The sequence below is a fragment of the Canis lupus genome, chromosome 25 (assembly GCF_048164855.1).
Source record: "Canis lupus baileyi chromosome 25, mCanLup2.hap1, whole genome shotgun sequence".
In the NCBI taxonomy this organism is placed as follows: domain Eukaryota; kingdom Metazoa; phylum Chordata; class Mammalia; order Carnivora; family Canidae; genus Canis; species Canis lupus.
Window position 1 is genome coordinate 9,977,592 of NC_132862.1, and position 27,606 is coordinate 10,005,197.

The window sequence follows — 27,606 nt, forward strand, 5'->3', positions numbered from 1 at the left end:
TAAGGTGGAATGTGAAGATTCAAACTGAATTTCCAACATCCATCTTGGCCTATAGGTTAGAATGCCAAAGACAGCAGTGCAGCAAATTATCTAAGGAAGGTGGGCTTCTGCAAATCATGCAGTCACGATATGGCCCGCAACTGCCCACATCTGGAGTCCTTTCAAGCTTCTACTATTCTTAGGTTTCTATCACTCTCAGTGAAACATGATCCTAACTAGTACAGAGGAAGATTCATTTTTGCCCCAATATATTTTCACCTAACTTGAATTTCTTTCATGTGGATGCGTTTCCTATTCAAAATACTTTCAACATATTATTTTAAAGAAAATAATAGTGCTGTTTTATCAAATGGAAAGCAGAAATTATCAGCCTCTACTTGGCTTATGTCTTTTGTGACTCGATAGTGATCTTTAAAATTTTGACAAAGACCTATGAAGCACTATCTCAGACACTTGTAGAGTCAAAATGTAAAATAGCAACTATCTCTTTTACATTAGTCCTCAATTCCAAGTGTGTATACATGCACACTCGCGTGTATGTGTCCCTGGGTATGATTATATCCTAAGATGCTAAGCATCTGGCAGATAAGCTATCCTAATATTATTAACTTGCTTTGATAAACTTATGGAGGGGAAAAACCAAAACAAAATTAAAAGTGTGAAGAGTATCAAATGTTCCAATTTCCCAAGTTGCATTTTATACCTTTGAAAACAATATGCTGATAAATTTAATGCCACCCACTGGAAAACTTTTATAATGGATTACTGAACAGATAAGGATTATTAGGATAAGCATTGAAATCAACAAGAGCCAAAAGAAGAATAAGGCATACAAATTAAAATCCCTGTTCTGATGATGGGTTTAATCTTGATAAATGAGAGTAATGTTGTTTCAGGAAGCATCTTAATTGCAGTGTATTGGATAAAGTCTGATAGGACAATCCTTATGCTAGAGGTAGAGTTGTAGCTTCTTGAATTACCATTTCCCAAAAGTAATAAATAGCAAGAACCATGATGCCTGCCTGGGGGAGTGGAAGAGAGTATCAGGTCAAGTTGCCATGTCTATGTTCAACTTTGTTCTATTCATCATTTTTATTGACTAAAAAATAATAATAAATTAAGAAAAGTTGCTTATAAAATTTGTGACTAATAAAAGTTGAGAAATATAACACTCTGAATGACAAAAATTATAACTCAAGAAGATCATGGCAAACTGGAAAAGCTGGAAATAAGAGCCTAAAACTAGAAATTAAATAAGGAAATACATTTAACAGGGGCAAATTTAAAATCCTACACTAGGATTTAAAAATGGAGAGGCCTATAGTAATGTAGATATTAAGCTCAATTTTAACTATCAAAATAATCTAAAGTAACTTCAGACAGGATTAAAAGAAATACAGTAACTAGGATAAAAGAACGATTTAGAAATAAGATTGCATGTGGTGTATAATGATCAGTTGAGTGCACCTGTCTTAAAAGATAGTCTAATCAAATTGAAACCAGCTGAATATGTCAATAGGCTCCAGGATCGAACTTCAGAGATGAGTAGGAAATCATACTTCTGTCTTTAGCTATTACAAGACTGACTATTGAGAACAAAGTTGAAATCAGGTTGAGTTTTTATAGCTATATACGTAATACAAGCCTACATCTAGGAAAAATGGAACCCACTGCTTGCCTGCTTCCTCCTCTCCTTCCTTCCTGTCCTCTCTTCTATAAATGCTTACTGAGTGTTACTATTATATACAACTATATTGGCAATTTGAGATACAAAAATCTATTTAAAGTCCCTCTCCTTATGTACTTACATTATTTGCAGATATACTCTCTTTACCCTCTTGCCTGTACTCCACTTCTTTCAACTTTTCTTATAAATGCTATGTACAAAACATGCACATTTCCTCTTATCTGTAATTTCTTCACTTTTATTTTTAAAGCAATGCGAAAGTTAAGCATGTTTCACTGGTGAAGTAAAACCCATGGCCATATATAAAGAATTACCTTCATAGCTGCTTTTTTTCTCACTAGCCTATAGATAAGTTTCAGTGCCCTATTCACAGTACAGCATTCTGCATACATCAGTGCTCAATAAATAGCTGTAGACATTACTGTTTTGTTTCGTATAGTTTCAATGTACACAGAAATAATATTTCTGTACGTGTTTATTTAAAATGCATGAACTTATTTTCAACCTGTATTGCTTCAACTGTTCCCTGAGGTTATAGAACGTTCATTCATTTATTCAACCAATATCTATTCAATGTCTATTGAATGCCATGAATTGTACTGAAAGATGATGATTAAATGATAGAAAATAGTTATAGTTCTTGTCTTCAAGGAGCTTGTCAATATATATATATATATATATATATATATATACACACACAAGTACAAATTACAATGTAGAATATGTGCTATAAGAAAGGAAGAAAATATTCCATGAAAGCAATGAAAGCCATTTATTTATTTTATTTTTAATGATTTTACTTATTTATTCATGAAAGACAGAGAAGAGGCAAGACATAAGCAGAGGGAGAAGTAGGCTCTCTGAGAGGAGCCTGATGTGGGACTGGATCCCAGGATCCAGGGACCTGAACAGAAGGCAGATGCTCAACTGCTGAGCCACCCAGGGCCCCAAGGAAAGCCATTTAAACAATATTTGAAGTACTAGGAAGGCTTTACTAGAAAAATGTCTACACCAAGTCCTAAGGAGTAAGAAAAAGAACGTAGATGAAGAGTGACTGTTCTAGGCAGATGTAATTTTAGGTTTTGGCTTTAGGTAATAGGGAACTAGGAAATTTAGATCAAACCTTGGCCCAAAAATGAGAAAGGCTGAGCAACACATAAAAACAATATTCTTTAAAAGTATCAAAGCACTAACAAAGTAATGAGGAATTACTGGCATAAAATATAAAAGAAAGATATTCCAGAGAGGTAAGCCTTCTAATCGAAGCTGGTTTTGCTTAGAAGAGGTCTGCCAATCAATTCTGACTTGAAAACCTTGAGCAGTTCCTGATTCAGAATAAAAGCCTAGTCACCCACAGTTGGGGGGGGTGGGAGTTTGAGGGGGGGTGGACTCTGATAGATCAGCCCTGGCATTAAATTGGGCACATGAAAGGCTATACCGTTAAGACAGGGTAAACTGTCAATAAAATAACCTTTGCATGAACTCTCATCCCAGCTTTATTGCTTCATTCTGGGTAGTTCATAATACATCAAGCTTTGAAGTGTATTGAGAAAGAACTGAACCACATAGCAGAAGAAACAAACAAAACCACTCTGAAGAATGAAACCATCATCTTAAGCCTCAAATTCTCCCTATAAAGAGTTTTTCAGATACAAAATGCCTATTATAGAGCCAATGATGCCCAGGGTGTGCAAGGAAACAAGATATTAAGAGTGAGAATCAGTAGAAACAACATAAACATTCACTCAATGTTAAAATATTAGAATTATCAGACATAGACCATTAAACAATTATGTTTATTATGTTCTGAGAAATAAAAGTAAGAAAATAAACATGAAGCTTTAAAATTTCAAAAGGGGGACACCTGGGTGGCTCAGCAGTTTGGCACCTGCCATCGGCCCAGAATGTGATCCTGGAGACCTGTGATCGAGTCCCACATCGGGCTCACCGCATGGAGCCTGCTTCTACCTCTGTCTGTATCCCTGCCTCACTCTCTCTCTGTGTCTCTCATGAATAAATAAAATCTTTAAAAAAAAAAGTCTTAAAAAATAAATAAAATTTCAAAAGGGAACGAAAAAAATTTAAATGGCACAGCACATTTGGGAAAAAAATTGAATAATATTCTATAAATAAAAATGATCGAAACTAAAAACAGGATTAACAGATTAAAGAGAGAGCTAAGTGAAGTCAGAGAGACAAATACTACATGATTTCAATCATATGTGGAATTTAAGAAATAAAACAAAAGGCAAAGAAAAAAAAAACAGTAACAGAGGCAAACCAAGAAAGAGACTCTTAACTATAGGATACAAACTGTTAGCTACCAGAGGGTATTTGGGAGGGGATGGATGAAACAGGTGATGGGAATTAAAGAGTACACTTATGATGAACCCTGAGTAATGTATAGAACTACTGAATAGTGTTGTACACCTGAAACTGATATAACACTGTATGTTAACTATACTGGAATTAAATTTTTTAAAACTTGATTTAAAAAAAAAGAGAGAGAACTATTAACTAGAAATAGGCCAGAAGAACCTATTAAGAATTTACCATAATAAAATCAGTAATTGATAAAAAACAAACATAAAGCAATTTGGGAAGAGTAAAGATGTTAATATTAGATTTTGATAAGGATGTATTTCTTAAAATCCTTACAGTAACAGTAACTGTAATTAAAGCCAAGTTTATAACTTTCATACTTGCAGGAGAAAATAAGTAAAATGGTGGAAAAATATTGATCCAACAAAAAAGACAAAACTGGTAAAAATTAAAGCACAAATGTAGATGGTCAATTTAAACCATTTATATATCAATTTTATCAGCATTTACATAAAATGTTCATGGGCTAATTACTCTAGTCAAAAAGAAAAGATTTTTAGACTGTATGTATAAAAATTTATGTGCACTTACAAAAGACTTCTAAAACATAAAGATTCTAAATTGCTGAAAGAAAACAAATGGGAAAAAATATACCCATGACAACAGAAGAAAGCAGTTATTTCTTTTTTTTTTTTGAAAGCAGTTATTTCTATATTATTATCTAACAAAGCAGACTTGAAAGTCAAAAAGCATTTCCAGAAATAGAAAATTTCTATATAATTCCACATATATATATATATATGGTATAAACATATATATAACATACACACATAAATAATACATGTATATAACAATTTAAAAACTGTATATACCATTAAGATTTCCTCAAAATATTTAAATGAATGATTAGCACAGTACAAGGAAATACACTGTTTAATTATTGCTTTTTTAAATGTAACCACATATGGGCTCTTAGTAACTGAAATAAGGAGACAAAAATATCAGTAAAAGCATAGAAGAATTGAACAATGAATAAGCTTAACCCAAAGAACCTAGATTTGCAAAACACCAAATTACACATTTTGAAACACATCAGAATATTTTCAAAATGTGACCACGTATAAAGTAATAAGATATGTCTTAACAAATTTCAAAATGTTGAAATTACACAGGGTATACACCAGTATAGCTGACCAAAACTCAATTCTGCTAGAAATCAATAGCAAATAAATAACTAAAAAAATACTCATATATAACTAAAGCAATACTTAGAACCCTCAAGTCACACATTAGAAGTTTATGTGTAATGAACTAAGTGCTAATTTTAAGGTGTTAGAAAGAGAAACTGCAAAATGTAGTAAATAAGGAAAAAAAAACAAGAACAAAACTTTATGAAAGAAATTACAATTGAGAGGGTCAACACAGTTCTTTGAAAAGACCGAATAAAATTGAAAAACTATAAAAAATGATAAAGAAAAAAGAGGCACACATAACTAATCTCAGCAATGAAAAATGAACCATGGCTACAAACCTTGCAGACCTTAAAGATACCAAGAGAAGATCGAGAACAAGTTTATGGCAATAAATCTGAAAACAGATAACACTGGATAAATGCTGAAAAAGCTATAATTTACCAAAACAACTTAAGATAAAAATTTAAATGTGACTATAAATCATCCTATTACAATGAAAGAAAATGAATCATTTATTTAAAAAAAATATTCTCACAGAAAAATCTCTAGATTCAAATATCTTTATTGAGTTCTGCCACTCAATAAATAAATAATTCCAGTTTTATATAAATGCTTCCTGAAAATAGGAAAGGAATATACAATTCCCAGTGTATTCTATGAGGCCATCACAATCTGAATATATACTATACACAAGGGCAGTATAAGGAAAGAAAGATACGGACTAATGCTGCACATTAACCTAGATCCCTTCAGAAATCTTTAGAAATCTAAAAAAATATTAACAAATGAATCCAGCATCACAGGAAAAATAAATGCGTAACTAAGTTGTTGATACCAGATTATGCAGGTTATTTTAATATTGGCAAATTAATCAACATACGAGAATGTTCATCAAAGTACCGTTAATAATGACAAAAACTTGGAAACACCCCAAATGTTCTTCAAAGTGAGAATAAACAAGTAAGTTGTGTTACATTCACACAACAGAATTCTAGCCAGTAGTCAAAACAAATGAATTATAAGTACATGCAGTAACATGGGTAAATTTCAGCAATATAATATTATGTGAAAAGGTAGGTGACACCATGATATCCTTTTCATAAACATAAATAAAGAAGAAAAATATAATAAAATCTTTTTTAAAAGAAAATGAAAGAGGTCAGAATTGCTTTCGCTAGGGTAGGCAGGAATGAGATGGAAGCTGGCCATGTGAGTAAATGTCAACTATTATGAGGGATAAAAAGACTGCTTTGCATGATAGTGCTACACATATTTAATATAGTATTAAAAATAGTTAACTAAAATAATTAAGTGATGAACACTGTGGGCATGCATGAACTAGAAATAAGAGTGTCCTGAATCAAGAATTATAATTAATCTAATTCTGTGTACCTGAGTTCAAAAAATATTTTTTAAAAAAGAAAGAGGCAGCCCAGGTGGCTCAGCGGTTTAGCGCCACCTTCGGCCCAGGGTCTGATCCTGGAGACACAGGATCGAATCCCACATCGGGCTCCCTGCATGGAGCCTGCTTCTCCCTCTACCCCTCCCACTGCTCATGCATGCTCTTTCGTTCTAAAATAAATAAATAAATAAATAAATAAATAAATAAATAAATAAATCTTAAAAAAAGATAAAGATCAATCAATATCATCGTTGCATTAACTGAAATATATGATCATATGGTTATCTCCACAGAGACAGTGAATATCATTTTATAAAATTCAACTCTAAGCAAACTAAGGATGGAAAGAAAATTAAGCTAATAAAGGCAGACTACAAATAAACCCACTGCAAATATCATACTTTAAATAAAGATATTATAAAATCAGAAACACCTTCCACTCATGTCGATGGTTTCAGCCATAACAGTAAGACTTTTAAAAAAAGGACATAAAAGGCATAAAAACTGAAAAAAGAGAAAACTGCAATTATTTACAGGAAATATGATTAGTAATAAAATTCAAATAAATTGCATATAAATCAGAAGAATTAGTAAGTGACGATAATTTGAATTGGGGGAATGGCAGAGAAGATAGCAAATAACAGACAGATTCCACAATTATGAAAAGGAAGAATTTTCAGGACTTGGAGGAAAGAGCAGAATCGAGGGGAAAATAATGAGTTCCTTTTGAGAGGTTCTGGGATAGTCAAGATGAGGTATCCAGTAAACAATACAGGCTTATCATCCATTTGGTACATATTTATTGAGCGTCCGCTGTTCTGGGCACTGAGAATACACATGGGTGAAACAACAGGGACCCTGCTGTTATGAAACTTCCACAAATTGGAAGCTCAGGTAGAAGCCACAATGGAGACAAAGATTTCAGAGCTACCCTTGCTTTACACATCATATGCTAAGGATATGAAAATTATTAGCGAATAAAAGTAACCCTTTCTCTAAAGTCACAGCATGTGATTCAGTCAATTGCATAAACAGGCTGAAAAAGTAGATACTATGGTAGGACAAGGTGGCAAAATTAACTTTTGAACCAAGCTAACTTGATCATGATTTAAAAGAAGGGAATGGGTGTCTGCTCCTCCACCACCAGCTTCATGATACTGAGCAAGTCATGTACTGCTCTCAGCCTGTTTCCTCACGCACAAAACTGAGTAACGATACTATTTCACAGAGCCGAAGAGGCTGATTAAATGAGGAAGTATAAAAATACCTTGCTCAGGTCATAAAAGGGGCTCTGAAACTGAATCTGAAATGCAGATAATAGAATGTTTTTGGGTAATGTATGGGAATGCACAGCATTAGCAAATAAATACATCAGGAATGTGGCTGCAGAGTTAAGTAGCTTCCAAAATTGAACAAAGGATTTCTTAAATGTAAAATTAGTTTGGTTTATGTTATTTTAATAAGTAAATATTTCCACTGATTTGTGTGTTGAACGTAGTTCTATATTAAGCGTGTTGGAATAGAGAGTAACATTTTTCCCCAAAGTCTACACATGTAATCTACAACAAATTTTCTTCCAATGTAGTTAAAGCTAACACTTGTTAAGTGTTAACAGCTTTAATTATGGTTCCCAAAGGGTATCTTAAACAGTGGAATCACTGGAAATGTGAACATATCTACTGTCTCCACTGGCTTTACAAAGCAAAGAGGGGAATTTGAGGGAAAAGCTCCCAGGGATTAGAGGCAGTCAAGAAGTGGTTTTTAGAAAAATGAAAAATGGAGGTTTGGAAGTGACTTGCTCCAGAACACCTTTGCCTTATGAATGAGCTATGCTCTCTGTTCTTTCCTCTAGCTTAGTGTATCCATCTGGGCAAGAACATGTCCCTCTCTGGCAACCATGTACTAGGAACTGTGATCATCCCTCAACCAATGGGAGGTCATGGTGGCATGACTCTACTCCCTCATAAATACAGTCCGGTTTTTGGTTTGGTTTGGTATTGATTTGTCTAAGGGGAAACAATCTTAAATAAGTGAGGATGTTTCATGAATATCTTTAATACGTTGTTTAGTAGGCATCTCAACTTAACATTTAATATTTCATTGCTCAAGCTAGAATCTTTGGAAGTCACACCCCTTTTCCCCCTTTCTTTCTCTGATAATCAGCCTATTTGACATAATAATTTGGATGTTTAATAAATGCCTGTCCAAAGGGGAAACCCTGATGCTCATCGCCATTATCTGCTCCTCTGCCAATTGTCCATTTCTAAATGACATCATCATCTGTCCAGATGCTCAAGGCCCCAAGTTATAAGTCACCTTTGAATCATCTCTCTTACTCCTCCCTGGTTCCCCTTCTGAAGTTGTATTCAATGTACACCTCTCCATCTCTAGGACTACCATTTTGGCCCAAGCCAACATTGTCTTGGCTTACCCAGATCGTTGTTTTTCACATTGCCTTTCTGCAATCTCTTGTACATATTCACTAGAGTAATTACTTTTAAAAATGGGCTACAGGCAGGATAGCCCGGTGGCTCAGTGGTTTAGTGCCACCTTCAGCCCAGGGCGTGATCCTGGAGACCCGGGATTGAGTCCCACGTCGGGCTCCCTGCGTGGAGCCTGCTTCTCTCTCTGCCTGTGTCTCTGCCTCTCTCTCTGTGTGTCTCTGGTGAATAAATAAATAAAATCTTTTTAAAAAATGGACTACAAGGGTGCCTTGGTGGCTCAGTCAATTAAGCGTCTGCCTTAGGCTCAGGTCATGATCCTGAAAACCCAGGATTGAGCCCTACATTGGACTCTGTTCAGCAGGGAGTCTGCTTCTCCTCTGACCTTCCCCCCCCTCATGCTGTCTCTCTCTTTCAAATAATAAAATATTAAAAAAATAAAAACAGTTTCCTACTACAGTCCTTCCAATGATCCACAAGCCTCCACACCACACCTGACCCCTTAATGCCTCTTGGATCTACTTAATCTCAAATAACCCTCCAATTTGTCTCTTCCTGAAAGCTACACTGGCCTTATTTCTATTCTTGGAACATGTCAAGCTTGTTCCCACCTCAGGGTTTTTGCATTAACCATTTCCCCTGTAGGCAATGCTTTCTCCTAGAGCTTCATATGACTGGTTCCTTGTCATTCAGCTCTTGAATTAAGTATGCATGGGAATTTCCCTGGCCACACAATTTAAACTGTCCTCTTTGGGTCATCGTGGTGTTTTATGTTCTTTACAGTAAAAATAATCATGGGCTTTTTGTTTGCTTTGTTCACTTTTCTTTGTCTTCATCTGTAGAACCTCATCAGAATGTAACTGCAGGTCCTGATGGGAGGCACTTCACCTACTTTTCCTCATATATGTCCAGTTTCTAAAGCAGTGACTAGCACATAACAGGTAATAAATAGTCATTTGTCCAATTAGTCAATAACCCCATCATGTCCAAAACATCAGCAAATTCTGAGTTTTTCTCCTAATATATATGTAGAATCAATCTACATCTTTTCATTTCATCTGTTTTCTCCATAGTCCAAGCCACAAACCTCTCTCTCAAGGGAGCCTCCAATGTCCTCCTAATTGGTCTCCATGCTTCCTTTAGCAGCCAGAGCAATCTTTAAAAAATGTAAATGAAATCATATCATGTATCTGCTTAAAACTGTTCATGGCTTTCCACCTCGATGAAAACAACATGCCAACAGCTAAGTTGCTCCAGCTTCCGACACCGCCATATCACCTCCTCCCTCATACCAACTTCTGGGTTTTATATCTCTACCTAGTCCTACTTGTCAATCCGGTTCTTCAGCTTAAAAATAGTCAGTATTGTGGGAAGACATAGCATAAGAAGTACACAAACATGTACTGGACACCTGCTGTCTGCCAGGAGCTGCTGGGCCTTGGGAATGAAAACCTGAACAGGCTTACTCGCCTTTGAGAAAATCAACATGTAAGTAAACGAACTACATTATGGTGCACTAAAAGCTACAGCAGGAGAGCTGAGTGATGTGAGATCAAATGATGCTGTAACTACTGGCAGAGCTCTGGAAGGTTTCACAGAAGAGGAGATAGGGCTGGAAAAGATCCTCTATAGATTATAAAGCACCTTGGAAATGCAGAGTAGCTAAGTTAGTCTTATTGTCCAAATATAGAAGTAAGTATGATGTTTGTTTTCAATAAAGTATGCTCCACCTTAACATATGATTAGACAGAAAAAGCTGTTTGAGTAAACTGAATTTCTAGCTAACTTGAAAACCCATTTTGGGGCAGCCCTGGTGGCCCAGCAGTTTAGCCCATCTTTGACCCAGGGTGTGACCCTAGAGACCCGGGATCAAGTCCCATGTCAGGCTCCCTGCATGGAGCCTGCTTCTACCTGTGTCTCTGCCTCTCTCTCTCTCTCTGTGCCTGTCGTGAATGAATGAATGAATAAATAAATAAATAAAATCTTAAAAAAAAAAAAAAGAAAAGAAAAAGAAAACCCATTTTGTTCCAACTTGCAAATATTTCTAAAATCTAATAATACAGTTCTTGTTTTCATGTAAGTGCAATAGACTAAACATGATTGAATCTTTCTTTCATGACTGCAAATAATAAAATGCCCCAGGGTCATGTTTCTTCAAATCAACTACTGCTGTGACTCTGTAATGCAAATATTGAATATGTGGGAGATTGGGTATAACATGTAAAGAACCAAAGGCAGCAGGTCCTAGAAATTGCCTTTGTAAAATCCACGGTATCAGATTGTTTTTGTATTATTTAACTATTATTATTTTTCTTTTTATTGAATTATAATTGACATATAATATTATATTAGTTTCAGGTATACAACATAGTGATTTGATACTTTTATACATTGTGAAATGATCATCATAATAGGTCTAGTTACCATCTGTCACCATAAAAAGCTATTACAATATTATTGAATATATCCCTTATGCTATGCATTTCATCCCCAATACTTATTTATTTTATAACTAGAAGTTTGTACTTCTTAATCCCCTTTATCTATTTTGCCCATCCCTCCACTCCCCTGACCTCTAGCAACCACCCAGCTGTTCTCTGTATTATGAACCTGTTTCTGTTTTGTTTGCTCATTTGTGTTTTTTTTTCTAGATTCTACATATAAGTGAAATGACATGGCATTTGTCTTTCTCTGACTTATTTCACTTCACTTCACTTATTTCACCCCAAGATCCAACCATGTCATTGCAAATGGCAAGATTTCATTCTTTTTTATGGCTGAGTAATATTCTATTACACACACACCCACATTATCTTTATCCATTCATCTATTAATAGACACTTAGGTTGCTTCCATAACCTTGATTATTGTAAATAATGCTTCATTGATAATAGGGGTACATACATCTTTTCAAATTACTGTTTTTGTATTCTTTGGATAAAGTCCCAGAAGTGAAATTGTTGGATCATATGTTACTTCTATTTTTAATATTTTGAGGAACCCCCATAGTATTTTCCATAATGGCTGCACCAAGTTACATACCCACCAACAGTGCACAAGTGTTCCCTCTTCTCCTAATCACATTTATTATTTCTCATCTTTTTAATAAAAGCCATTCTGGCGGGTGTGAGTGGCATCTTATCGTGGTTCTGATTTGCATTTCCCTGATAACTAATGATGTTGACTATCTTCATGTATCTGTTGGCCATCTATCTGTATGTCTTCTTTGGAAAAATATCTATTCAGGTCCTATGCCCATTTCTTAATTGTTTTTTTTTAATTGAATTGTATGAGTTCTTTATATAATTTAAATACCAATCCCTTATTGGATATATCATTTGCAAGAATTTTCTCTCATTCAGTAGGTTGCCTTTTCATTTTGTTGATGGTTTTTTTCATTGTGTAAAAGCTTTTTAGTTTGGTATAGTCCCATGTGTATATTTTTGCTTTTGTTACTCTTGCCTGAGGAGACATGAAGACCTATCCAAAAAGAGTATTACTAAGAATAATGTCAAAGATAACTCTTTATTATTAAAAAAAAAAAACCATTAATTGTTTGGCGATTGAGATTAGTTGCAATGATTTTTGTTATATTTATATTATATAAGTATATTCATTTCCTAGAGCTGCCATAACAAAGTACCATAGAGTGGGTGGTTTAAAAAACAAAAAAATTATTTTCTCTTAAATCTGGAAGCTAGAAGTCCAAGATCAAGGTGTTGGCAGAGTTGATTTCTTCTAAGGCCTCCCTCCTTTGTCTTCTCTCTGGGTCTTCACATGGCTTTCCCTCTGTATGTGTCTGTGTCTTAATTTCTTCTTCTAATTAGGATATCAGTCATATTGGATTATGTCCCACACTAATAACCTCAATTTAATTTAATTACCTCATTAATGACCCTATGTCCAAATTCATTCACATTCTGAGGTACTAGGGGTTCAGAAATTCAATATATGAAGTTTGGGAGAATATAGTCAGCTCCTAACAACATGTATATGATATTTGTATTATATTTATATACTTATCATATATTATAAATAATACACATAAATATTGCTCTATCAATATATGCATATGATTATATAATCATTATAATATATAATAAATAAATATATACATAGAGCGATATATATAGAGAGAGATCAATATATAACTTTAGGTAATTGGGGTAGTTCCCCCAAAGGATAAAAACCTTTGTGTACTAAAAACCTCCTGTGTGCAGGAGGCCACATTGGGGTTTTTTTGTATTTTTTTCAAATTCTTTCAATAAGCATTTGGAGTGCTAGGTAAATGTAGAATCTTTAAACAGTATGATGAGGGATCCCTGGGTGGCGCAGCGGTTTGGCGCCTGCCTTTGGCCCAGGGCGTGATCCTGGAGACCCAAGATCGAATCCCACGTCAGGTTCCCGGTGCATGGAGCCTGCTTCTCCCACTGCCTATGTCTCTGCCTCTCTCTCTCTCTCTCCCTGTGTGACTATCATAAATAAATAAAAATTTAAAAAAATAAAAATAAAAAAAAATAAACAGTATGATGAGGTAAAACAGACATATGTATGGGTGTATGGGTGTTTAAAACTGTTTTTACAACATTAGTCAGGAAAACCTGGGTTTCTTTCTGTATATAATAGCTCATTGGGTTTAATAAAAGTTAGGTGTGATAATATATTTAAAGCAGCAATTTTAATAGAGAGTCTCAGAGATGTTAGTACCCTTCCTCTTTCCCTCAAACCAGTCTCGTAACTTTAACTCACTGTGGGTACAATTTTATTGAAGAACATTCCTATAATGCTGATAAAGATAGCTTAAGTGGAGTCTTCTACAGCTAGGACAGATTTACAGCAAGCAATGATACTCAGTGTCCAATCCATTAACCTCAAAGACCTGTGGCTAGCACTAAGATATTTTGCATAGAAAAATTATACTGTGGTAAAGTCAGCAAAGAAAGTATATATATATACACACACACACACTAAAATTGCTTTAACGGAAACAATTAATGAAGTGTGCATATAATGTAGATGCAAAATTAGGATCTAAAGATGATATGATATGATATGACATGATATGATATATCCATATCAATATCATCTTAGCATCTTATGACAAAAGGGAAAAAAATCAGCACATTTATTCACAGGGAATAGAAAAACCACATTAAATTGTCTTTGATAGTTTCAACCTTGGCAACACTTTGTTCTTTTAATTCCAGCAACTCTATCACTGCACTATTTTTGCAATGCAACTAGGGTAATTCAAATGTATGCCAAGTACATATTAATGCAATTTCATGGCAGGTTTTTGGTCTGTCATTTATTTCCTCTCGGTGATACTCAAATTTCATTTCATTAAGTACTAAGTTACTTCATGGTATATTACAAAAGAATCCCAGCCAGCTATATTTTTGAAGTGTGAGGGGAAACCTAAAAGTGGTGTGTTCTTTCTCATTTTGATGAAACATAGAGTATTTTCTTTGACATATAGTCTTTGTTCCCTTCCCTACCCCAAAGTTACCACTCCACAAAAAGACACTGAAAATCCTATACTGACAAAAGACAGCATGTAGTGATTCTACCTTACAAAGTTACAGATATGAATAAATCATGCATATCTGGGAGCACCGAGCTCAGCATTCCCATTCTGATGAACATAGGAGAAATTGTTAGCTTGCTAGGATAGGTGGCTGCTCTGCTTCAAGCTTCCAGAAGACAGCTTTGGGAGATGTGATAAGAGGAGGGCTGAGAAAGACAGAAATGAAGTGGGCCTGGGGAGAACAAAGCTAAAGTGATTTTTTGAAATTCTCCATTTGCCCTACAATGACAGCTGCAGTCATTGATTTATCATAGCAAATTGCATTGCCTCTGGCATGGTTTGGTTACTAAAAGAATATTTAGAGGCAAAACTAGCTTCACAGAAAAAAGAACTGGGGAATCACGATTATTTGGTAGAGTTTCACAGACAAAAATGAAGCCCCCAGTCACTTCCAAGTCCTACTTCCCATGCCCTCAAACACTTGAAATTTTGCCAAAGGTAATTTCCTTTCAGATTAAGGCTTTGTTAAACAATATATAGTTAAAATAATCGTTATTCATTCCTGGCTCCCTTTGTACTGGACTTGGTATAGATGAAGGCGGTAGAGAAGGGATGTCAATGAATATGCAGATCTAAGGTAGATGGAACAAAATAAAAGAATTTAAAATATTTGTACTTTTGTGGATTCTCAGGCAGATTGACAATGACTGAAATCTATAGTCTAAGACTGGCAGAGAGGTATAGATAAAAGTGGTCTTACATGGATCAATAATGAAAGTGTCATGAACCAAGAATTATGAATCATTCAATATGTTTGTATGTGCATGCATGTGTGAGTATATGTGGGGGGGCTTACGTGCTATTGACTGTGCATGTGTGTGTGTACAAGAAAGTCAAGGCAGAAGCAGGTAAACATGGAATAATGATGAAGTTTTCCTTGAGTAAGAAGGAAAGGTTTAAGGGTTAGGGGATGCGGGAGGGAACATTCACCAAAAAAAGATGAATGAACACCAAGATTTAAAATAGTACAAAGTAAGATTTGGGGGAGTTGTGCTGACAGCTAGAGTGATGGGATCACATCTCAGGAAGTTCTCATCTGAAAGGACCCAGCCAACTGGCAAGATGAAGCAGACAATCAATTCAAGAGGACAGTGGTAACATGTAGAAATGGCCAGATAAATATGAAGTCATTCAAGCACATCATGGCTTCTCTGCCTCTATTGCAAGGGAGATGGCAGTTCTTTTTACAAAAGAATATCACAGCTTTAGGGCATTTGTAGAGGATTGTGGCTAGATTCAAGAGATTAAACCAGATCCAGATACCTCCTGGAGAGGACAGCACAGGGCTGGACTGGCAGAGAGGTATAGATAAAAAAGAAAAAGAAAAAGGCCTGTTGAGGCTTGAGCAGAGGAAGGGGGAAAGGCAAATGAAACTCATAATCAAAATAGGACTTAAAAGGTCAGACAGGATTAATTGCACCTCCGGCATCGTTCTCCCCCAATAAGGCTGAACCAACAACTCCACGTGAAAATCAGCAAAGATAGAGTTTCCTCTCTTCCATGATTATCAAGAAAGTCAAGAGGATGCGTGCCGGATGAAGATCTGAAAAACCAAACATGAACCCAAAACAGACAGTCTTAACTTAAAAAGATTAACTCCTCCAAAATTGACCATTTAGACTCAACGCCTCAGAGGCCTCATTTAAAATTTGGTGATGGTCTCCCACACCTCCAAATCCTAGTAGCTAAAAGTAGGTTCATAAGGAAGAAATGATCAGTTACAGATCACAGTATGTTCTAACTTTTTTGCATGTCTGCTATATGTGTGTGTGTCTTTGAATGTACATAATACATATGTAACATACAAATATGTTATATAACTATATATAAAAATATTTGAGATACCACTACACTGAGATAAGAATGGGTATCAGTATAAGACAGGAAATCCATAGTTAGAATGTTATTATAAGGCTAGAACACTGGCCATAAAAAGAATGAGTTGCTGTAGCTTTGAGGCCTATCTGGAAGCAAGCAACAACAAAATATCCTCCTATATAAGTAACTGAAGTTTACGGAACAATTTGGGAGAAAGAAACTGATTCGAATAGATGGCTTTCTCTTCTCTCTTTCCAATGTAGGGAGAATATAGCAGCTCATAAATTGAACCCAAGTAGATATAAAATAGTTATATAATGATAGCATTTTAGAGATGTATGGGGTCTTAATCTATACACTATCCACATGACTTATCACTGATGGTGTTAAGCTTGAACACACAGCTGGGATGACGTTTGCAAGATTTCTCTACTACAGGGTTACTTTTTTTTTTGCCTTTTTCCATACTATTGTATTACTTCCTATTCTTTGGAAGCAAGTCACAAAATTAGCCCATATTCCTGCCCCCCCCCCCCAAGAATGAGGATTTAAGGGATTGAGCTTCATCATCCTGAAGGGAAGGGTATCTATGTAAATTACTTAGAATTCTACACAGGAGCTTTCTCTCTTCTTGTCTATTTATTCAGTCATTTACTTAATCAATGTGCCCTGATGGATATTTATGTGATACTGTGAATTATAATCAAGTACTATTTCATTTATTTTGTTGTTGATCAAGTTGTTCTAACTTTGACCACTGGGAGCTCTTTCAAGTTGACCGTTGAGTGACATGCTGCCATCAGTTGGTTTCTGAATACTTCTTTACTTTCTGGTATAACAACATATCCCAGGATCATTTTACCTATCCTCTGCCCCAGACCTAGAATCAGTTATTTGTTCCAGGTGCCCTGGGTCCTTTCATTGAAGAAACTAAGATTTGGGTACGCATTACCACACTGTCATTCTGTCTAAGCCTTCTCAGTACACAACACTATGAAATACATGTCTGTATTCTAACCTATATATGTGATATGGAAATTATTTAAGTATTCATTTGCCTCTATAGTAGGCTAAACATGAGTTGATGTTGTTTCTGACTCTAATGTAGTACCACATTGTTCATTGTAGCCAGCCCCACTTCCCTGGTTATCTGTATCTTCCCTTTCCACAGTGGGAAATCTGGCTTCTTACCACCCACCATTCATTTATTTATTGATCAATACCAGGATATATATATATGTAAGGCAGGCTCAGAACTGCTACTCATATCCTCATGAGAAATAACTTTACCAACTATAATACAGCTGTTTATGTCTCGCTCCCTTAGCCTTTAGTTTTTCAGTTTCCAGTCAAAACACTGTTTCCCAAAGTTACTTAGATCAGCGTATTTTTTCCTCCATGTCTCATATCATTAAATATCCTGCCAAAGCACAGCTCCTAATGCCTGGATAGTGTTCCATAAAATCAGCATGCTCAAACTCACATTTCCTAAGGATGTAAATTTGAGTTGCTTTATTCATTATTCTGAGCAATTCATGCCTTGTCCAAATACATAGATAACCTTAGACAAGAAGATAGTCTGTCCAGAATCACAGAATTTTAGAAGGCAAAAAACTTTAGGTATCACCTAGTCTATTCTTACAATCCATGTTGGAATATTCTCTCTCTGATAATATTTTCTGCAGGAACATCGAACTCACTGCTTTCCCAGGAGTACAGTCCTTCTTTGACTAACTGTAATATTTAATATCTTTTCACTTCTAGTGTCCCCAGGCAAAATGCTGGGGTTTTGTTGTGGTTGTTGGTGCCAGCATTTAGGATGTTAACTGTAATCTTTATTTTCAACCTTGCAAATATGCTTTAAAGAAATCAAGTCCTTGAAACTTCTGAAGATAAAACAAGAAAAATAGCAATTGGCTTTTCATATGAGAACTTAAGTGAAGGTTCTGTTAATACATCATGCTTTATTGGCATATTAAACTATATACTGTACATCTTTTTCTTGCCTAATTCCTGTAATTGAGAGAAAATGATATACAATTACATCAATTTAAACTACCCAGAATGTTCTGATTATTACTATTGGCTTACAAGAGCTGTTATCTCAACATATCCAATCATCAGCAAATTCTTTTAGTTCGAATTATATTGATTTTTTTTAAAAAGAATATAGGGAGGCAATGTGATATAGTAAAAAGAATATTAAACCAGGAGCCAACAGCCTTGAGTACTCATTGCCATAGAGGCATTAATTAATTTTGTGATCTTGGGTAGGTCACTGAACTGATTTTGTTCCAATTTCTTTGTCAATAACATAAGGATATTAGAACATAAGTAGGTATACTGAAAGGATTCTTGCATTTTATGTCTTTCTTTAGTCAACCCAAACCCACTTGCAAGGAGAGAAAAGGATTATAGTAAATACATATGTGAAAAATGAAACTAATCATTGTTAAATGTTATTAAATGTGTTAAAATCTTGGAATAAATGAGGTCATTCTGTGCAGTATGACGCAGGCTCTGAAATCAGCCTGGCTGCCCTCGAATTCCAGCTTTGTTGTTCACAGATATGCAACCCCTTTTTTTTTTTTTTTTTTTTTAGATTTTTTATTTATTTATTCACGATAGTCACAGAGGAGAGAGAGAGAGAGAGAGAGAGAGGCAGAGACACAGGCAGGCTCCATGCACCGGGAGCCTGACGTGGGATTCGATCCTGGGTCTCCAGGATCGCGCCCTGGGCCAAAGGCAGGCGCCAAACCGCTGCGCCACCCAGGGATCCCGCAACCTCTTTCAATTATAGGCTTTCACCTTTAAAACACAGATAATAATGATTATGTTAGTGGTGTGAATGAAATAAAACAATGACTCTGAAGGGTCCGGTCCTGGGCACACACAAAGCACTCAATAAATGATAGTCATTTTGGAACAGAATTATAAGGCTATTTCAATAGTGAGGCAATGCCTGGGAAGGTAATATGGCTGAGAATCCCAGAGAAATGACTCAAAGCTAGTGCTCATTCTTACATGTAGGTTTGGGCTCCCATATTGTCCATATCTAATACGTTAGGAGAGTAATAGGGACTTGGAGGGTGGGATCAATCCTGGATTGATCACCATCATGTGTCAGTAATTCAGACCTATCCTGGAAAGGTAATTGTAGCCTTGTATCAGACTGATTCACAAAGGACTCCGTTATAAGCAGAAATAAGGTAGGCTGAACCACAAAGAAACAGGCAGAGTAGCAAACAGAAAAAGGTAAAAAGTGCCTGAAATTGTTCAGATGCTTGATGTGTGGAGATATCAGAATATCACATACCTGTATATAGAATATCAGTGTGTGTTAATGACATTTATGCATTCTTAAAACATTTCTTTTTGTTCTTTTTTAATGGTTAGTGCTGGTTTCCTGGAAAAGTTTGTATTCTATGAATTTTGATAAAGAGAAACAAAGAACATGTTTCCTATCATGTCTGGCCAAAGTTGGGGTGATGGCAGCAGTGATACAAGTAAGACCTCAACAGGAGGGTGAACCCTGAAAGGACAAAATGGGGGCTACTCATATAGATAAACCCTCCCCACCAGGAGCAACTTTCTACTTAAAAAAAAGGAGGAGTTGAGGAGGTTGTTCTACAGTTCTAGTTTTATTTACCAAGAAAGACTACTTATTTATTCTGGCATCGGCAATTGAACAAAATTTTGGTAAATATCTAGTAAGTCCTGGGAATACTTAGGAAAACAAAAGACCATCTCTTCCCTCAACTCATCATAGAAAATATGGTAAGAAAACCTTTAAAATGCAGACTTTGATGGCAAGGTTGGGAATAAAAGCCTAACCTGTTAATTTCTGTTTCTCATTGGAGATTAGAGAACTTTAAGTATCTTTGACTCTCTCCATTATTGGTGAATTCTATTGGGCCAACACTATCATTTGTTGACTTCTGCGTATGGAGCCTAGTTATAATCAATAGGCTTTGGGCAGTTCCTGAAAAGCAGTGTTACCTTTTTAGGTAAGTTCTAATGTGTAACCCCCCTGGCTCAGAACCCCAGTGCCACTAAGCCCTGTGGGCATTTCCTGCTCTGAAATTCAGCCCTGTGACAAGATTTTGAATTTCAAGAAAAAGGTTTTCTTGTTGCCAGGCCCTGGGAATAACAAACTGCTTGAATCTTCCTGTAAGAGTACTCTTGCTGCTTCTTGCTGGACCTTCTGTCAGCTGAGGGTTCTGGTTCTGCTTCTCTGTACTTCTTGATCTCTCCTTCCTTCAAGGGCCTAATTAAATCCAACTTTCTCCATGAATACTTCCATGACTATCCTAATTCTCTTTGGTAATGTTCCATTTCCAAATGGAACTCATGGTCAGTGGGAGACAATCTAATCTTTGTTCATGAATGATGCATCCCAAGTTATCTGACATTCATCGTATTTCTGTGCTTTGATTTGCCCAAATCATTTGCATGGTTCTTGGGAGCTGAGACCTTGATACATGTTTACTCCATCCTCTGCAATTCTCGCCCAATGGAGTCTATTTTTGGAGCTTATTGTATGCTGGTTTAAAGTATTTCTGATTCTGAACTACATAAAACAAATAGAAGGACAGATTTAAAGAACATTGGCAGAGAGCAACATTTACTTTTTAAAAGTTCAGAGCCAAATTGAAAATGTGTTATGCTAAGAATATCTTCAGTTCCTAAATGCCTGTATAATAAGAAAATATTCATACTATCTGATGTGCTAAGTCTCATCAAATCTTGGAAGTGTTTTAATAAATCTTCATCATTGAATGGAAATTGTTTATTTCAGTACCTGTAAAAGACTACACACCTAAAAAATACCTTCATGAAAGATAAGTTTTCTGTTCTAGATTAAAGAAGCCTCACAATGAAACACATACATGTATCTGTACTGAGTACTAAGTCGGATGACATAAAAATATTTTTGACTTTATTATTTGTCCTTTTTGTTATTTGTCCTATAAAGAGCATTTGAGACAACTGACAAGCTTTGAATATGTCCTGTAAATTAAAGTATTATAGCAATCTTAGTCTCCTGATTTTGACAAGACTGTGGCCATGTGAGAAAATGCCCATGTAAAAAAAAATTAAAACAAAACAAAACAAAAAATAATAAATAAATAAATAAAAAATGCCCATGTTTTAGAAAATACAACAAAGTATTGATTCTTCCCTAAAAGGAAAGAGTTTTAGGGAATTCAATGAAATATTTACTCTTTCCTAAAAGAAAGGCATTGTCTCACATAACTGTAGTCCAATTATCAAAATCAGGAGATTAATATGGATATACTATATGCTCTCTACAGTCAATGAGAGACAAAGAATGACAAAGCAAATGTTTTGAAAATTTGTCAGTTGGGGAACATATATAAAAGGTATACAGAAATTCTTTGCACTGTTCTTACAATTTTTTTGTAAGTTGGAAACATTTCAAAATAAAATATTAGATTTGTAGTTCAAATCTAAAATATTTAAAGTCTTATTTTTGCTGGATGGGCTGTCTTAGGCTGTTTGGGCTGCTATAATAAAATACCACAGACTGAGTAGCTTATAAATAACAGAATTTTATATTTCTTAGTTCTAGTGTCTGGGAAATCCAAGATCAAGACACCAGCAGATTCGGTATCTGGTGAGAGCCTGCCTTCTGGTTCACTGCCAGCTATCTTCTTGCTGTGTCCTCACCTGGTAGAAGGGTAAGGGAGCTCTCCAGTGCCTCTTCTATAAGAGTACTAATATGGGGGCTCGACTTTCATGACCTAATCACCTCTCAAAGGCAGCTCCTCCAAATACTATCACAATGGGATTAGATTTTAACATACGAATTTTGGACAGACACATTCAGTCCATAGTATATATTTTTTGTAACATGTCTCTTACCTATAAATTCCTATTTTACCTTTGAGCCCTGTGTTCCGTATTTTGACATGTGGCTTAGGAAAGACAAGAGTCATTCTAACTCTAAATAAACACTATCCATAGACTAGTATTAATTGAAAATTTTGTTCCAGTACTATGTTGAATAAAAGTGGTGAGAGTGGACGTCTTATTTTATTCCTGACCTGAGAGGAAAAGCTCTCAGTTTTTCACCATTCAGTATGTTGTTAACTGTGGGCTTTTTTTTTTTAAATATATGGCTTTTATTATGTTGAGGTTATGTTCCCTGCTAAACCTGTTTGTTGAGTGTTTTTATCGTGACTAGATGTTTCAGTTTGCCAAATGCTTTTTCTGCATTTGTTGAGATGATCGTATGTTTTTCACCCTTTCTTTTGTTGATGTGATATATCACATTGATGGCTTTGCAAATATTGAACCACCTTTGCATTCCAGGAATAAATCCCACTTGATTGTGGTGAATGATTTTTAAATGTATTGTTGGATTCAGTTTGCTATGTAGTTTTGATTTGTATCTCCCTGATGATAAGTCATCTTGAGCATCTTTTTATGTGTCTGTTGGCCATCTGGATGCCTTCTTTGGAAAAACGTCTATTCACGTCTTCTGCCCATTTTTAAAACTGGATTATTTGCTTTTTCAGTGCTGAGTTTTATAAGTTCTTTACATATTTTGGGCACAACAAACATCAAAGCATTTCAACCTTCAATACAATTGATGCATCCATTGGTTCCTCCAGAGAGCCAGTGCACAAGGGATTCTGAGCAGCAGGGCAGTAAAAGGAGAGGGCAAATGTAGGAACAGGATGTTCTGAAAATAAGAGCTGGCATTATGGAATCAGCATTGCTGGTGGAATTGACAGTGGATCAGGGTACCAACAGCAGTAGTGGTCTGGTCCCTGAAAAAAATCACACATTGATGAGAACTGTAATAAGCCTCAACTTGTCTTGGATGAACCCTCTCCTGCAGTCTTCACCTTCCTTAATTTTGATCAATGACTCACAAAATAAACAATGATTCACTTCCACTTGATACTGGTGACAGAGTTGCCCTGCAGAGAACACTGGAGTATTAGTTACCAGAAATTTTGGTTTGAAAACCAATCAGTTGTGAGTTTCCAACAGTGACTAATGTAACACAAAATTAAGTTTGTGGGTCGCCAATCTCTGAACCAGATGTGAGCTACAGTGAAGCATGGGTACTAGACAACAAGCAGTACTTTGGTGATACTGAGACTTTGTTGTTCCTCAGTCATTCTGAAAAAATAAACTGTTAGCCAATTATGATTGGAGTGACTTAAGTAAAGAATGACAGCTATTCTGATATAATTGTCAAATGAATAAAAATTTTTAATTCTAATAGGTAGGTTTTGACCAAAGCACACACACAAACCGTTTTTAAAGGAGGATTTTTATACCAGTAAAATATATTATGGTAGCAGCATTTTATTCTGAGATATTTACATTGTGGCCTCTTTGTAAATATCTGCAGGGTGAACACAAATACTTCAAAGTATTCCACCAATGGTTCCTGGAAGATGTGGGGAAACAAGAATGAAGATGTCCAGGCTTTCTAACAGGTGAAGTTGTAGGATAAATGGAGTTTTGTTACTATAAAAGACTTGCATTTTTTAGTCTACTAGAGATGGGGGGGGGGTGGTGGTGGCATGAATCATGAGGAAAAAAATGGATTTTTTTGACCCCAGAGATTCTCTGGGGTCAAGTCACTATACTTGGTTAAATGCTGCGTTCTCTCTTCTAGAATTCTAGAATTTATTGTTTCCAGTTTAATTTCATGCATTTATACTATTATATGCAAACCCAAGGGATTTTTGAAATATGACCTATACTTTAGAAACTTAGTAAGTATGACTTAGTCGTTATAGCTCAGGGGAGTACTCCATTCAACCAGCAGATTTAAGAATAAAGAGGAATCACTGTTCTACCAATTCTTGTTATACAGAAAAACTATGTGGTATTTCTAAGCCTTTATTGAAGGGCATTTTTCTTTCAAAAATTCATAAATCCAAAGATTATCCTTACATTCAATGTTGCTATTTCAGTTCTTAGCAAATAGAATAAAGACCTATAATAGAGAGGTACTATTGAGCAATTTAAGACCACCTTATTTAATTCTTTTTCCTTAAACTTCCCTTACCTTTAAGAAATTAGGGGAAAAAATCCTAAGATAAAAACTTCTATGGTCAGTTGGGGCTGGTATTGCATTACTGCAGTTGTACAGTTCATGGTATTTTAATGGACTTTCTAGTTGTAGGGGATGTATGTAATTTGGAACCAAAAGGATTTTTTAAAGTAATGAAAATAATATTTCTAAAAATTTTTCAGAAAAAAATAACTCATAAGCATTATATATTTTCTTGTAAAGCACCAACTGACCATAAAATATCTTTAATTATCATTTTATCATTTTAATGAAGTCTTTTATCTGAAGAATTTTTCAGGAATATTGTCCAGTATGCTAGATTTGAAGGTCCTCACCAAAGTAATTAATTTAACAAGAATGTACTTAATGCTTGCTGTGCCTCAGGTACTGTGCTAAGTCCTAGGGAAACAGTAAGTAAGATGTTATTCCTGCTCTCAAGAACTGTGATATCTACAAAGAACTTATCAAACTCAACACCCAAAAAACAAAGAATCCAGTCAAGAAATGGGCAGAAGACATGAAGAGATATTTCTCCAAAGAAGATATACAAATGGCTAACAGACACATGAAAAAATACTCAACTTCACTTGGCATCAGTAAAAAACAAATCAAAACCACAATGAGACACCACCTCATGCAGGTCAGAATGTCTAAAATTAACAGGAAAAAGCAGATGTTGATGTGAAAGCAGAGAAAGAGGAACCCTCTTACACTGTTGGTGAGAATGTAAACTGATGCAGCCACTCTGGAAAACATTATGGGGTTCTTCAAAAAGTTAAAAATAGAACCACCCTAGGACCAGGAAGTGCACTACTCAATATTTATTCAAAGGATACAAAAACAGTGATTCAAAAGGGTACATCCATCCCAATGTTTAGTTTATAGCAGCAATGTCCACAATAGCCAAAACATGGAAAGAACCCAGATGTCCATCAATAGATGAATGTGTGTGTGTGTGTGTGTGTGTGTGTGTGTACACACTGGAATATTACTTGGCCATCAAAAAGAATGAACTCTGGCCATTTGCAATGACGTGGATAGAACTGGAGGGTATTATGCTAAGTGAAATAAGTCAGTCAGAGAAAGACAAATGCCATATGATTTCCCTCATATGTGGAATTCAAGAAACAAAACAGATGAGCATAGGGGAAGGGAAGTAAAAATAAAACAAGATAAAAACAGAGAGGGAGACAAACCATAAGAGACTCTTAACTCTAGGGAACAAAATGAGAGTTTCTGGAGGGGATAACTGAGAATGAGCATTAACGAGGGCACTTGATGTATTGAGCAGTGGGTGTTGTATGCAACTGATGAAACACTAAATTCTATCCCTGAAATTAATAATACACTGTATTTTAGCTAAATTGCATTTAAATGCAAAATTTTAAAAAAGAACTGTGATATAGGCAGAAATATGTATGAAATATATGTTGGCAGAAATATGTTAATCACCATTTTGACTTTAGTAGATTTCTTGAAAAATTTTAAAGGTATTTTAATTTAAAGCCTTATTAACTATATATTCTATTAAAGAATGAGGATTATATACATAGTAAATTTTTACCACATAATTTCATTTGAGGCTTCAGTTCAATATCTGTACAGCAAATAATTTGAAATGAGTTCTCTTTTAAAAATGAATATGATAAATCAATAAAGAGCAAACCAGTAAACATTTAATTTTTTCATAGGGAATATATCCATTTTTAAATATATAGACATCTCTTCAACTTCTCTCTCACCTTCTGACCATACTCCCTGTTCCCACTTCTTCCTCTCCTAATCACAGTATAGGTCTGGCTTCTAGGGCAGCATTCCAGAAAACCATTCTTGCTGAGGTTACCAGCAAAATCTCATAGACACTTTGCACTTTGATCTTATTTGTTATATGTCTAGCATTTGACTATTGATGTTGCTACATCTCTTGATATCCTCTCCTCTCCTAACCTCTATAACATACACTTTTCCTATTTTTCATTCTTTCTATCCTCTCTTTCTCTGTCTTCTCTGTGGATCCTTCTTTTGCCTGTTCCCAGATAAATGAGTACTATGGGTTTTATCATAGATCTTTTATTCTCACTTAACATTCACTCACGTTCCTTCAAAAACCATATCCGAGTAGATAACAACATCTAGATGAGAGTAAAAATATAAACTGAAATACTAATTTTAGTAATATTTCTGTCTTGGATCTCATTCCCTCACTCTGCAGCTTCAGATCCATATAAAGAACTGCTTATTGAGTATCTCTCTCTCTCTCCATAATGGAAGTATGGCTGACACACAATGTTATATTAGTTTCATGTGTACAACATAGTGATTTGGCAAGTGGGTAACATTATTATAGGTTTACCATAAGTATAGCTACCATCTGTTATCATACAATGCTATTACAATACTATTAACTATATTTTATAAGATATCTCAATTAGTACATCAAGCTCAAAACGCAGGTCTGGGCTTATTACGTCTCCACCCAAAACTTGCTCCCCCACCACAATGTCCTATCTCAGTAAATAGTATCACCATCTGTTCAGTTGCTTAAGCCTTAATACTCCATGCCACCCCTGAATTTCCCTTCTGCCTCTGTTCCAGAACCAATCTGCCTCAATTTCCTCCTCTTTGACACCTTCTTATCCTAAGATTACATTTAGGTTCTAGTTCTTTTAAAAAACCATCCCTAGGGCTCTCTAAGCACATCATAGCATCCACATCCAAAGCTGGCATTGCCTTCCCCCTCACACCCTGCATTTCTCATCAGACAGAAAATTAATGCTGTCAAGAGTCCTTACTATTTCTTTCAAAGTTGTGCTCTCAGCACCATGGAGAGCACCTGGTGCAGCGAAAGAGCAATCATAATACCAGTTAAAACAAAATAATAACTAATACACAATAGTAGGTAGTAAAGCCGGGATTGAAAGCCAGGCAGCTGGCTCCAGAGTATATACTTCTAACCACTATTTCACATTGCATTCAGCACTTAATAAGTATTGATTTAAATAAGTTAATAAAAACAGACTTGCTCTTAATTCAGCGAAATTAAGTCTGGAGGGGCATGGGATTGTGTTAATGCCCAGGTATAAATAGATGCCTG

The 27,606-nt window shown here is 35.5% G+C and overlaps 1 protein-coding gene and 1 long non-coding RNA gene across 7 annotated transcripts in view; one reads left to right on the forward strand and one right to left on the reverse strand.

Annotated features, from left to right (window-relative positions):
• Positions 1-27,606, reverse strand: part of TMEM117 (transmembrane protein 117) — a 496,249-nt gene that overhangs the window by 127,565 nt on the left and 341,078 nt on the right. The gene's annotated exons all lie outside the window — the stretch shown is intronic.
• LOC140617235 (uncharacterized) lies at positions 10,420-23,975 on the forward strand. Its single transcript, XR_012017456.1, has 3 exons — positions 10,420-10,533; positions 22,038-22,152; positions 23,841-23,975. It is a non-coding gene; the product is annotated as an uncharacterized lncRNA (long non-coding RNA).